Source organism: Tinamus guttatus, unplaced genomic scaffold (genome assembly GCF_059628265.1).
Source record: "Tinamus guttatus ecotype Peru unplaced genomic scaffold, ASM5962826v1 Tinamus_guttatus_pri_ptg000366l, whole genome shotgun sequence".
NCBI classification, from domain to species: Eukaryota; Metazoa; Chordata; class Aves; order Tinamiformes; family Tinamidae; genus Tinamus; species Tinamus guttatus.
The window spans coordinates 677,816-689,178 of record NW_028288900.1 but is presented as its reverse complement, the minus strand read 5'-3'; positions in this window follow the sequence as shown (position 1 = coordinate 689,178).

The window sequence follows — 11,363 nt, the reverse complement described above, 5'->3', positions numbered from 1 at the left end:
CATAGAGGTGCTCTGATCCTTATTAAACAGGAAATGTTTTCAGATTTCTGGATGAAAAAGGTTTTATTCTGCCTGTACAAGATATGGATTATTGCATTAAAATTTAGTACTACTGTTGCAGTATATAAGGTTTCCCTGTTTTGTCCTAACTTCCCCTTCGTAATTTCATTGACTTTGAATATCTTTGACATTAATGCAAAACCAGAGGTACATTGACAATCTTCCTTTACTTTTGAGAGTTTTTATTTCATGCTGTGTTTGCATTGCTGCTAACAATTTATTGGTGGAATGTAAGGAAAAATACCACTGTCCTCTTAATGAGATTACGTAACAGGATGAAAGTATGAGATTTGTTGCTTGTATTGCACCATGGCTAGGTCACGTTTTAAAAATCCTGATTACTTCAATGGCTGTTGATTTTTTATAGAAATATTGAAATTTCAATTGAGTAAACAGGACATTTCAATGGAGTAAACAGGAACTATTATTCAATCAATAAGATCTTTAAATAGCTGTAAGTTCAGGGTCAGAAACAGCTAGCATCAGAAACTTAAGAAAAACAGCAAGAAATCCAGCCTTCAATGCCTGAAGAAGTATATTTGTGCATTTTTTAAAGTACAAAAAAAATCAGATTTTCCCAAAAACCACTGAAGCATGAAATAATAAATTTATCCTTTTTTTTTCCTTTTTTTTTTTTGTCCCTACTATATGCTACACTTGTGAGAGGTCTGAGCTTCCTTTACCAGGCTTTTTCTTTCTCTGGAAAGAATGAACTAGAACATTTTCATAGGCTCAGGCTGTTGCAGCTCCTGGGTCTTTGTTTAGATCATTTGTGCTTTTTTATTTTCTTAGAGGTTTTCACTGGGAGAAAGCTGCACCAATTGGAATATTCAAACCCACACTTTCTCGTTTTCATCTCTGTCTATCTGAGCAGATCTTTTTTTCTGGCTGGAAGTCCTCACATGGGGCTGGGAGGCAGATTGCACTTCTTCATGGGCTGCATCCAATTGGCTGCAGGAGACCTGGATCCCATCTTTATTTCTGTGGAATAACCTACTTTGGACAAGTTGTTTCCTTTGGTCCTTTGTGCCCTTGCTCACTGAGATTAGAATCGGTTCAGGCCAGAGCTGCCTGAAAAATCTTGCAATTAATTTCTGCAATATTTTCGGCATAGTTCCTCAGCCAGTGATGGCCTTTTAAACTACTGCTAAAGGACAAATGAAAGTAAGATACCTACAGCTGCTTTTGACCCATATCTCTCTCTCTTACATCTCATCCCATATCAGCCTTTAATCCCCTTATATTTTCCCTTTGTTCTTTCATTTTTCCCCTGCCAGTTTATATAATTTACTTAAATATTTTCCTTCCCAATGGTTCTGAACCCCTCAGAATGTCTGAACTAACATCACCATATTTTTACATGTAAAAAGTTCCCTAAAAAAGTGCAGTGTCATTGTACCAGGAGCTTAAGTACATGTCTCCAAAGACTGTGGCAGTGAAGAGGATTGATTCTTATCTTTTTGTTTTCCCTGAGTGGGCTTTTTTCCACTGGACAAGTCTCTGCAGCTTTCCTCGTTTCAAATTCACTTTCTGGGAGCACTGTGCAATTGTAGAGCACTCTGAGATCTTAGCAGTGGCATTTACCACCCCATTTTCCATGGGTAAAGAGGGGTTCACCAAGAAGCAGGTAGGAGATGACAAGTCTCATCATTTATAACAAGCAATGGAGCTGCTCGGTTAGCGTAAGAGCAGTTGTAAGCTGGTGTCTGAATCCCTTCATTTTAGAAATGTCTTCCCAAGCCAAAGAGCAGGGTCAGTTTGTGGCCACAAAATATACTAGAGCCAAAAGAAGCAGAGGATGTTAGCAATAGAAGGTGTAAGCGCTTCAGGCCCAGGTTGGCAAGTTGTTTTTGGTCCTTAGCTCCATGGGTATCCTTGTGGCACATATTTTTGTAGGAATATGTCCCTATCCTTTGCACTAAGCGCTGCTGTAGTTGGTTAAGTCTGATCCTGCTTTCATGCATTCGTCCATTTCAGGAGGTGTAGCATAAAACTTTCTGGAAGATCAGGTAAGTTAATTTTTAGTAAAAGTCCCGAATTATACCAAGCCTAAATAACAAAAAGTCTTGATTCAAAATACAGAAAGCTTTTCTTGATTTCATTTGACTTTGAAACAGGGCCCAGCATTTGTTTTTTGATGTCTATACTGATCTTCCTGCATGCACTTAATGCAGTCAATTGTTCTTCATATCTAGAGCTGTCCTGCAAATAACTCAGGGCCTCCTGACAGATTACATGAGTAAAAATTAGCACAAGATTATTGGAGACATCAAATCACGCCATGGACTTGTTGTTTGGATAATAAAGTTCAGAGGTACAGAGGATAATCTCATCAGAGAGACAGGGTGACCAACTCTCAGTTATCATCCCTCTGTACACTTCCTTTTTAGCTAATTAAATCTTAATTCTTCACAGGAAACAGTTTCTGCAAATTCTGCAATAGCTTGGCTTCATATTATTTAACATATCTCTCTCGTTTTTATCTGGAGAAACAGGAAAAGTGAAGTTCCAGCATGTAGACATAAAGGATTGGTTTATCGTTCCATTAATGTATTATTATTTCTCATCTGACATACTACGTGCTCCATACTCCAAGTATAATGATACATTTTTTAAACAACGACTCTAGGATAAAATTTTGTATGAATGAGCTTTGAAGCTGGGGAGTTTCACTATACCTCTTATTTCCTCTCTTTAGTACGATAGGGAAAGCACTCTGGCTCTTTAGATTTTACTTTCCACATCATTATTCACTGCCTTCTTTGTTTGAATAACATTATTTTAATGTTCCCAACATCAGGCCTTCAGAAACCATCACGTTCCTTAAATTACCAGTCAACTTGGGGTCTTTTTGTCATCCGGTGGCCCTGTCTGTAGGATTTATATTTTGAACTTTTCTTTACAACCGCAAAAGTTAGAAACTACTTCTTCTAATGGAATGGAACATGGCAGTTTCCTGTAATCATATGACTTCTGGAACTAGGGTTTTAAGGAAAAAACAACTCACTCTCTCCTAATAAAATCACAAGTGTTGGCAATTCTGTTCCGCCCTTTGACTACTTAATTTTTGTAGCAGGGTGTCCCAGCATGGTATCAAAGCTGAGCTGACTTTCCTTTTCAGAAATAAAATTTAGTTTTGCAGTAGGCATTTAAATTTATGGAAAAATCAGTCCTTTCTGCCTCCTATGTATGCTGGTTCAGCAGCACACTTGTAAGTGTGTGTGTTGACATGAAGAATCCATTCATGGTGAGTCCTGAATCCTGTCTGAAATTATGAGCATTCTGTACAAGGGTCAGAGAGAAACCCTTTTTATTTTAAGAGCCTTGTCTTTTTTACTTAATTTTGGATAAAGAAAAAAACATGTTGTGAGTAAAATTCCCCAGGCTAATGGCATAGATCAATTCTATCTACATGATTTGCCAAGGAAGGAAGGAAGGAAGGAAGGAAGGAAGGAAGGAAGGAAGGAAGGAAGGAAGGAAGGAAGGAAGGAAGGAAACTTCACCCAAGAGAAAGTGTTATAAAGAAGATTACCTGTTAATGAATATACCTGAAAGGTGTTCAGGACCACCCCCAAGGGATGATCAGAGAGGTCAGGTGAAAAGATGGGTATTTATGGAGAGCTGCTCCTTGTTTAGATTGAGCAGGGCTAGGGTAGGAGCTCACTGAAGCCTTCCTGACCCTGGTGTCCTATGTACATGGACACTAAATGAAACAGTGAACAGCAGAGTGTTTATGGTTTATTGGCTTTCAGTATCCCTTGTATGTTGTGTGTTAAGTGCAGAGTTGCATTGTGTTTAGAAAGTGCATATAAAACTCAAAGGTGAGTATATTACACACCACAACTAAGGATTTATCTAGGAGGGCTCTTCTTGGCCTTCTGGAAGAGAATCAGCCTTAGCTTTGAGGGTCTGTCAAGAACTGGTGGGAGACTATGAAGGCAGACTGAAGACAGTGATCCTATCTCTCAGAAATGAGGAGAAGACAGAGATCGAGTGCCATGCCCTGCTGTGACATAAGCTTCCCCAGAGGTTTCTGGGTCTTATTTCCCACAGGTGGACTCCTCACACAACAGGGGATCATGTCCAGCCAATGGGCAGCACAATCAGATCTGGGCTTCGAAAAAAAGCACCTTTAAAGTCTTGTCAAACCAGATGTTAGAGGGTTACTGAAATTAAATGAAAGAGTGGATGATCTGTGTCTTCAAAGGGCTACCGACTGAACCGGGAAGTGAATCTATGTTCACCTAAGCTGTCTCTCTGTGCCAGTCACTGGCTTCAGCTCTCATTTTATCCTGTTGATAGAAGATAGTTTTAATCAGTCAGCCGATGCTGAAAGTACTCTTCTCTTCTGACATGTACAAGGTAAAAGGGAAAGATGCAATTTTCACAAGGCATCTTGCACAGAAACTATTCAGATGATGAAACATAATGAAAAAGTATCTGTAAAAAAAAAGGAACAGGAAAACTGAATATCTTCTAATGCATTATTTGACTGTTCTACATACTTGAAAGCTAGACTCTTCTCCAGATAATTATAAAAAGCTGACTGGCTGTGTCATTAAAAATATCAATATGTCATAGACAGAGACATGCCCTGAATTTGCTTGAATGTGTTTTGAACTGTGTTTTATTACTACTTTATCATGTCATCTACAAATGTTTTGAGTGTTTCAAGCAGGCCTGTTTCAGAGAATAAACCAGAAGACCGTGCCTTTTTTTTTTCTTGGACTATAGAAAGTTTATTCAGCTGTTTCTGATGTCTTTAAAGTAATTCTTTCTTCAACCATCTGTTCTACTTTTTTTCCTGCTATGAAAATAGGCGGGTCTTGCACACTGCATTTTGGTGAAATACTTATTTTAACTTGTTGATTTCATTGGAAGAGAATGTAGGCTTTACATGGAATAAGCATATCAGCATACTCCTCCTCAGCATATCACTGTTCAAAGACTCTGCTTTTGTAAGGCTGTTTTCTTTACCCCTTCAGAACTGAAAATATTACTCCTCCACAAGCACCATTTAAGACCTAAGTGTTAATGAACCAGGCAGTGAAATGAGGATTACTTAAACAGCACATGATTCATGACAGTTTTAGGAAATTCCTAACACTTTGAGTCCTATTTCTTCCACGGATACAAAGGGACAGATTGTGCCTGACTTTGGTGGATGCACAAGAAGAGAGGTGGGAGGAGGGTAGGCTGACAGACACACAGAGCTTTCCCTTCTTCTTCTCTCTTCCCTATATGTTGCTCCCTTGTTGAAAGACTGGGTACAGTCTATCTTCTTGAGCTCCAAGGAGCACAAAGATTACCTGGGCTAAAGTAACTGCCATTAATCCAAGTTTTACCATAGAATGCAATAAGCCCCAATTGTATCCTAAGCACAGAATTGGCAAAAAGATCTGAAAAAAATCACTCATGATTTAACTTGTCATCCTTGCTTCTGCTGCATCTTAGACCTCTGTGTCTGTCTGCTCCTCTTACCTGCATAGCCTGCTCTTTGCTCCCCATGAAGCAATTTGGATCAGAAACTTGGACCATAACCTATGGAATATTGCACAATCATCTCTTCTAAGGCCTTTTTACACAATAAAAAAAAAAGGAAAGTGTCTCTGTTGCCTTGTGGTTAGGACTTCAAGGACAATGGGAGAAGCAAAGATTATAGCTTACCTACCTGATGCAAAGCAAGAATATTCTCTAGCCTCTATGCTTGCCTTAGCTATTTGGATATTGGTTAAACCTAAAGTGCATCCTTTATCTCTCTTTTATTTTGCCACTCTCACAAAATTTCCAATATATACACACATCAGTACAGACTGGGGACTGACCTTCTGGGGAGCAGCTCTGCAGAGAAGGATCTGGGTGTCATGGTGGACGACAAGTTGACCATGTGGAAGTAGTGTGCCCTTGTAGCCAAAAAGGCCGATGGGATCCTTGGGGTGCTTTAAGAAGGCCATCTCCAGCAGGTCGAGGGAAGTGATCCTGCCCCTCTACTCAGCCCTGGTGAGGCCGCATCTGGAGTATTGTGTCCAGTTCTGGGCCCCACAGTACAAGAGGGATGTGGAGCTGCTGGAGAGACTCCAGCGCAGAGCTACGAGGATGATTGGAGGCCTGAAACATCTGCCCTATGAGGAGAGGCTGAGGGAGCTGGGCCTGTTCAGCCTGGAGAAGAGAAGGCTGAGAGGGGATCTAATCAGTGTATACAAATACCTTAAGGGAGGGAGTTAGGAGGATGGGGCCAGACTCTTTTCTGTGGTGGCTAGTGATAGGACAAGAGGAAACGGCCACAAACTGAAGCATGAAAAGTTCCTCAAGAACTTAAGAGAAAAATTCTTAACAGAGAAAGTGTCAGAGCACTGGAACAGGTTGCCCAGAGAGGTTGTGGAATCTCCTTCTCTGGAGATCTTCTGGGTGCAGTCCTGTGCCACGTGCTCTAGGTGACCTTCCATGTGCAGAGGCTTGGACTAAATGATCTCTAGAAGTCCCTTCCAACTTTAATGATTCTATGATATATATGAACTTTCCTGTGAGGTAAAATGGTTTTCTCTACAGCATTAAGGGATGTCTTTGGATGTAACAATTGTAAGAAGTACATGTAAAGAAAACATTCTTGTGTGCTATTAGTTATTTTCAGTCAGTACCTTGAAGTTTCATCAGTGCTCCATTCTGGTCCAGTAATTAGGAAGCCAGGACAACTTGGATTTTTTTTTTTTGGTGTGTTTTCTTTTCTTTTTTTTTTTTTTTTTTTTTACTTTGTGCTTGTAGTGTATCGCTGCAATTAGAGTCTTAGAGGAATGGTATGAATTACTTTCTATGTTTGATAGAAATTCCTTTTTTTTTTTTTTTTTCTTGTTACTTCTTTACCCATCATGACTGAATCAGAGTCTAATAAAGACTGGATCTGGCTAAGCTCTAGCTATAAAAATTATCACTAATCCTGGGGATGTTGAAGGTGGAAATGAACCATTCTCTCCCTAGGTTGGAGTGTTTGCCACTTGCTATCCTGGTTTTGCTTCAGAAACCAGATGGGTTTCCCTTTTCCTATCCAGGCTATTGAAGATAGAAATAGTCATCCTTCTCTTACAGGGGAAAAGCTGCTTTGGACTGCAGAACTTTGTGCAGTAAGTCAGGCATAACTCAGCTCCCTATTGCGCTCTATAGGCTTCTGCTGTGAAAGTTATGTAAAAATACAGCTGATACAAAGTCTATAGCACATGTTAAACTTTTACACTTATAGCACCTGTTAAGCTTGCCTTGCAGGACACTTTTTTTCTCTCTAGCATCTTTTTTTCATTCTGTTAAAAGCCATCCACCTGGTTTTCTGGGTGTCATGAGGTACCAGACAAATGACTCAGTGAGGGCAGCTTACAAGTACAGTACACATATGATGAATGTTACACATAACTCTCGTTTTGGGTATAGGGTATGGGGACTTTTCCATAATCAAGGTCAGCCTGTAGGAATTTAAAGTATTTGTCCTCTCATGCCTGATAGTGAATGATATTGGGCCACCCTCCTCAAGGTGAGATCTTCGTGCCACCACAGCTGAAATATCTGCTGTGGGAAAGTCAGAGAGCCACCTTCATGATCGTCTGCCTTCATGAGGAAGCTGCCTCCCTCAGAGAGCGGAAGAAAGTTCGCCTCTCTTTTCCATGGTAAGAAAAGTTAAAGTTCATAAATGTTTTTTCTTTGGAATAGAAGGTAGAGAGTTATCCAAGGAATGATTTTTGGTAGCTTTGCCTGAGTGAAATCACTAATGGCAGGTACAAAGCTTGCTTCTGGTTCTGCCTGTCTATGGTGATCTGAGTTTGAATAGCAATCTCAAATCTGAGACAACATGCATTTGTGTTCTCCAGTGCTCAAATATGTTTTTTTAAAGTCAGTAAGTTGATAGTTTTTTTTACCTAGGATATTTCCTTTGGCTATGGGAACACTAAGCAGATATTGTGCAAATGGCTCTTCTGATTGGCCACAGGTGAGTCCAAAATACAAGCAAAAAACTTTTTGATGTCCAGGAAAGGACTTTAAAGACTTAGAACTTGCTATGAAGGTACTCTGCCTTGAAGGTCCAGTAATGAAAGGGAAATATGCTTTGATTTAAAGAGAGGCTTTAAAACATTCAGCTTTGTATTTACACACAATTAGGATAAAAGCATGCTGCTCATTTTGTTTTCCCTGTAATTATCATCTTAAACACAGTACTCGCTGGCCTTTTGTTCAAAAAGTGCTGTTTGATATGATTTCCAGGATGCTGCAGGTGTGTACCTCCTTCAGCAATAGCTGATAACTGTGCACATTTGCACGCCTATATCACTCTGTTTACAAAATATTTTTTCTTCACCTGTTGCCTATATACTTAGTATTAGACAATTTATCAGTTTGATTTCTGCTATAGAAAATTAAGTCAAATGTTTCCAATCCTGGTCCTGCATACATATTATCCTTACAACTAAATTAGCCTTCATGATTCTTCTAATCTATTCAAGAGTCTAAGTAAGGGTTTGAATTCAATGTCAATTTTTTCCACACAGGCTTGATAATGCTGGTCTAATTGTTTATCTAAAACAAACAGCTCTAAGATACTGACCCCTGCTCTGAGACAGAGCATTGTTATAAAACTCTCTGAAGTAACACTCCAGTCATCACAGTTTTAGCTGCGAGATTAATAACAAATGAGTGTTCTGAAGAGAAAAGCAATTGTTCACACCCCAGCTTGGTCTTCCTTATGACTTACTTACGGCTGTATATATAAAGCTTGACAACTCTTAAGCTGCTGATAGCCTAGATAAGTTTTAATCATCTAAAGCATTATTAATCGGGACAGTTGTCTCTAATAGATACAATGAAGAATAATAAGGATTTACGGCTTTGTGCACAATCATTTCAGGTAATTGGGGCACTGGTGCTGTTGAGCAGTTAGACCTGGAGGACTGCAATGAAGGTTCCAGGAAGGTATTGCAGAGAGAGATGCCTTGGACCTCCTTGACGGCAAGGAAAGAAGAGACTGTTGCCTTCATTCCGGTACACAACAGAATTTCATAGAAAAAGATTGTTTGTATGTATTTGGCTCTTTGCACCTCTTATCAAGTTACCCAGACTAACTCAGAGGTCAAAACAACTGTTTCAATGACAAGTATTCCTTTTGCTATTTTTCTCTTCATAAAAATTAAAGTAGAGCTTTCTTGGATATGGATGTATGATGCAGTACAGTACTGGGAAAGGAGCTTCCACACAAGTTTGAATAACCTTTTAGCAGTGTAGGAATACTGACTTGTACCTGGAATCTGTGTTCCCATGTCAGCACAACTTTGTCTTTGGACTGTTTGGTCCTGCTATTCTATTTTCAGATTTCTGCGTAGCACTGCATTGTGCAATGCAGATAAACCTGTATTTCTTTGGAATCCTATGTTTCTTGTTTCTTGCAGTCTTTTCTAGGAAAGAACTAAAGCCTGGCTTCTCCTTGATCAACAGAAACTGGATTAGTGGTGTCTAGCTTATTATAAAGGATAATGTAATGAAATCTTAACATTCATATCTAGTATCATATGATACTAGATGTGGATTTTCATGAGGATGAGTAAGCCTTTAACACTGGTGGGATACTTTGTAGTTAAAAAGGAAGATCAGATTACAGATCATTCCTTAGCCATTCTTACAACTAAAAATTATTGTTCCATTTTTGTAATAATACATCAATATCAGTGAGTGATTATGGAATAAAGTTCATATAATCGGAATAAACTTTTTACTGTTCATCTCATCTGCTGACAAAACCTTTTGTCTTTTCATTTCCTGCAATGGTTAGTATCCCATTCTATAATTACCATGCCATATATTGTGATTATATCATAAAGGGTCAATATTCTGATTTGAGGTATGTTGGTTCCAGTCAACATACCATGCTGATCATGGTTGCTATTCCCAGAAGCTTGGCTACTGGTTAGGAATTTCTGTTGTTTTAAGCCCCTGAATAATTTGGATAATTAGCACCTGAATAATGATTCATATTGGTGTTGAAGTCAAAGGAAGATGTATGCCTCCAGAGGTTTTTTTCTGGCATCATATTCAATGAAAATACGTAATCAAGCTGATCATCAGACGCTGATACCAGCTATGGGGCAATTTCCTTTGGCAAAAGCAAGATCAGTTTGAAATTCATGAGACAATATAGCTGTATCAGTTTGAAATTTCTTGAATTGAAACCAGGGCACAAGCAATGGCAGGATTTACATGTCCAACAATTTTTAAGGGGGCCAGTGTAAAAGCTTTTTAGATCAAAGGGATCTTCACTTCATGTGCAATTAATGTTACTGCCATCTGGAAGGAGTATTGGCAAATTCCAGATGGAAAATTACATTCCAGCTACTAGGAAGCACTAATCTGGATGCTGGAGGTCTCCAGATTTTGTTGTTGAGCCTAGCCCTGGCAGAATAGCAGAACAGTCCTTAACCCGAAGACGGAAAGATCCTCATGGGCCATTCTTAGGCATTCTGACCTGAACCTGGAGAGGGCATCCTCTTTCTCTTAGGGAAATATTTAGGTCTCTCTGAGCATTTTGTTCCAGACTTTCGGCTAGTGAATATGCTGAATTATGCACTGCGGTTTTCTACTGCAGACTGCTGTTCCCTCAGGAACAGAGTAGAGACCATGCATTTAACACAGGGCTTCAGATCAGACTGAAAACCTGGATCCCAGAGGAACAAAGCCAGTACTCTATTCAACACGTCACTCAGCTTCTTCCCACATGCTATATTGTTACAACATGAGCACTGTGGCTGGAGTCTTCAATTTCTCAGTAAAACAAGACTCAACCCTGCCATGTGGTAGAGGAATGTCAATCTATATTGATGTTAAGAACCAAAAAGTTTCGGATGAAAGAGCATGTCAAGATTTACAGTCCTGTTTTTAATTCATCTCAAGGTGCTGATTACTAGCAGCACTAAATCAAGCTCTGTTGCCTGTCTGGACATGGAACACCTGGGAAAGAAAACCTTGATCTGAGCAGTTGCCAGGGCAGAGTGGGAGGACGAAGACTTTTGGAGGACTGCAGGCGCATGCAACATCTCACCTGCAATAACCCTGCAGCCCTGCAGAGGGCTGCCCTGAAGCTCTCTCTGGGAGCATGGGGGTGTTGGTAGCCCAATTATCAGCAGAGGCTGATCCCACAGTGACACAGATACGGTAATGACCTGATAGCATGATCACTGACCTTTGTATTTAAAAACACAGATACTTTATAAATACAAAGCTGCAGACAGCCTGCCTGCAAAAGCTGTCTGCATCCCAGAACAATGCTATTGCACAAT